The sequence below is a fragment of the Glandiceps talaboti genome, chromosome 2, assembly GCF_964340395.1.
Source record: "Glandiceps talaboti chromosome 2, keGlaTala1.1, whole genome shotgun sequence".
Taxonomy (NCBI): domain Eukaryota; kingdom Metazoa; phylum Hemichordata; class Enteropneusta; family Spengelidae; genus Glandiceps; species Glandiceps talaboti.
The window spans coordinates 32,997,664-33,000,702 of record NC_135550.1 but is presented as its reverse complement, the minus strand read 5'-3'; positions in this window follow the sequence as shown (position 1 = coordinate 33,000,702).

The following is a 3,039-nucleotide window of genomic DNA, read 5'->3' as shown; positions in this document are numbered from 1 at the left end:
GTATATCACATATGTTGCAAGGCAAACCATGGTTTTTCCAGTTTTCCAGTCTCTCTGCCCACAAAATGTCTCTCATATTGTTTGTATGAGTTGTAGGAATGTTTTATAGCAAATTATAGCTTCCACTGCACCTCTCCTCTACATAACCAATAATCAAATTCTAACCCACCCCGCTTACCACAAAGTGTCTTGTTTCTTGTATTGTTTGTATGTATGCTTAATAGTAGGCATGACAAATGCCAGTTTACAGTTTCAAAGTCCCTTCCTTTTCATCCATAAACAGTTATCATTTCTCTTTCTACTATCCCCTATCCCCCCCCCACATCAATTTAGCTTCAAAGTATTTTCCCTCTTTCTTCCAAATAACCACACATAATCATGTTTTATTTATCCCTCCCACCCATCCCCACCCCTACCCTATCCCTCCCACCCATCCCCACCCCTACCCTATCCCTCCCACCCATCCCCACCTCTACCCTATCCCACCCACCCATCCCCACCCATTCCCTATCCCTCCCACCCATCCCCACCCCTACCCTATCCCTCCCACCCATTCCCACCCCTACCCTATCCCTCCCACCCATCCCCACCCCTACCCTATCCCTCCCACCCATTCCCGCCCCTACCCTATCCCTCCCACCCATTCCCACCACTACCCTACCCCTCCCACTCATCCCCACCCTTAACCTATCCCTCCCACCCATCCCCGCCCCTACCCTATCCCTCCCACCCATTCCCACCACTACCCTACCCCTCCCACTCATCCCCACCCCTAACCTATCCCTCCCACCCATTCCCGCCCCTACCCTATCCCTCCCAGCCATTCCCACCCCTACCCTATCCCTCCCACCCATTCCCACCACTACCCTACCCCTCCCACTCATCCCCACCCCTAACCTATCCCTCCCACCCATCCCCACCCCTAACCTATCCCTCCCACCCATCTCTACCCCTAACCTATCCCTCCCACCCATCCCCACCCCTACCCTATCCCTCCCACCCATTCCCACCCCTACCATATCCCTCCCACCCATCCCCACCCCTAACCTATCCCTCTTCCTACCACATACTCAGTTTGTCTATGTATTAAACATTGTGTTAATACAAGGATAACAGCAGTGTGGCATGGCCATGTGGCATCATCTAATATTTATAGACTCCTAATAAATTCTTTCATCACCAACTTACTACAAATTGAACATTTGGGGAGTAATAATGGTGTAGGTTAAGAGTTCTGTACAAGATAAGGTCACCCTATTTACTTTCATGTTCACTTGTGTAGACTTTTAGAGGTTACATGTAAAACTATGGTCAGTTGTATGACTGACGTCACAGCAGTATTGCTATGGGGACTGATCTCATTATTCTTACTCTTGGCCTCATTCACAGTTCCATGTTGACATCATACAAACTATATTTATTCCTTAGCAACTCAGCTACTTATTTCTGCATCTGTACATAGTCACCACTGCTGTAGGCTGTAATTACAGAGTTTAGAAATTAAAAACGCTTGACAAAGACCCTGGCAGGGTTGCTTTCTGGATTAATGGTGAATTTTCTTCCACTTTGTGCAAATATTGCCTCCAAACAAAATATTGTAGGATTTTATAATTTGGAAAGGCAATAAATTCATAGCAAGGGTCGTTTGTTAAGAATGACAAATAGTGATTGCTGTTAATGGTAAAAGGAAAGTAATATTGTGAAATATAGTCTGTCCAATGTAATCAGTCTTCTGTATTTAATATAATTATTTTCATTCAAATATTGGAATGATGGCAAGATATTATATATGTAAGATCCTCACATACAATGATGTCATAATAATCTCTTTCAAAATAATCAAATTTCACTTAAATATACAATAATGATTACAAAATAAGCACTGACAAATTGCTGAATAAATAACAAAATACTGAAATGAATAACTGACTTGGTATTACCTAGTATGTACTGAAATGAATAACTGACTTGGTACGTATTACCTAGTATGTACTGAAATGAATAACTGACTTGGTATTACCTAGTATGTACTGAAATGAATAACTGACTTGGTATTACCTAGTATGTACTGAAATGAATAACTGACTTGGTATTACCTATGTATTGAAATGAATAACTGACTTGGTATTACCTATGTATTGAAATGAATAACTGACTTAGTATTACCTAGTATGTACTGAAATGAATAACTGACTTGGTATTACTTAGTATGTACTGAAATGAATAACTGACTTGGTATTACTTAGTATGTACTGAAATGAATAACTGACTTGGTATTACCTAGTATGTACTGACATGACTAACTGACTTGGTATTACCATAATACTTATAAATGAAGAGCTTGAATTTGTCCAAGTGACAGTCAAAATTTATTTATTGAAGGTCATAATAAAAATTATGATGAATAATTAAAAAATGCATGCAATAATTTAGACACTTTCTCAGGCTAATTTTGGAGAAGAGCTCACAGTAGAAATCAATGTCCATAATAATATTGATACTAGAGTTGAATTGTTGCATATTGATAACTTTATGATGGAGAATTTTTAATTGTTTTGCATTTTAATAAACTTGATTTACAAGTTTGTATGTTTGCTTCAGTTTCCAGAGAGTTCTATATCAATTGAAATAGACACATCACTCAGGTTGACAATGTGTTCATCATATTGCTGTAGGTGTGGTGTGTGTGTGTAGTATCTGCATGTTTCCTTCATCACCTTGTGTTGTCACGTGCTATTGGTGAAGTTTCAATGCGTGCTTCAGTTTGCAGAGAGTTGTGTATAAATTAAAATAAGCATATCACTTGATTGCCAGGTTGACAATGTATTCATATTGCTGTATATGTAGTATATGTAATAGTATGTCTGCATGTTTCCACCATCCCGTTGTATTGTCACATGCTATTGGTGCATTTTGTGGATGGGTACAGTGTACCACCTGTAGTTTTCATTTTGCTGTAGATGTGTTCTTTATATGTGACACTTTGTATTATAATTTGTATGTATGTACACTTTCCAATGTTGAAACCTCTTGTACATG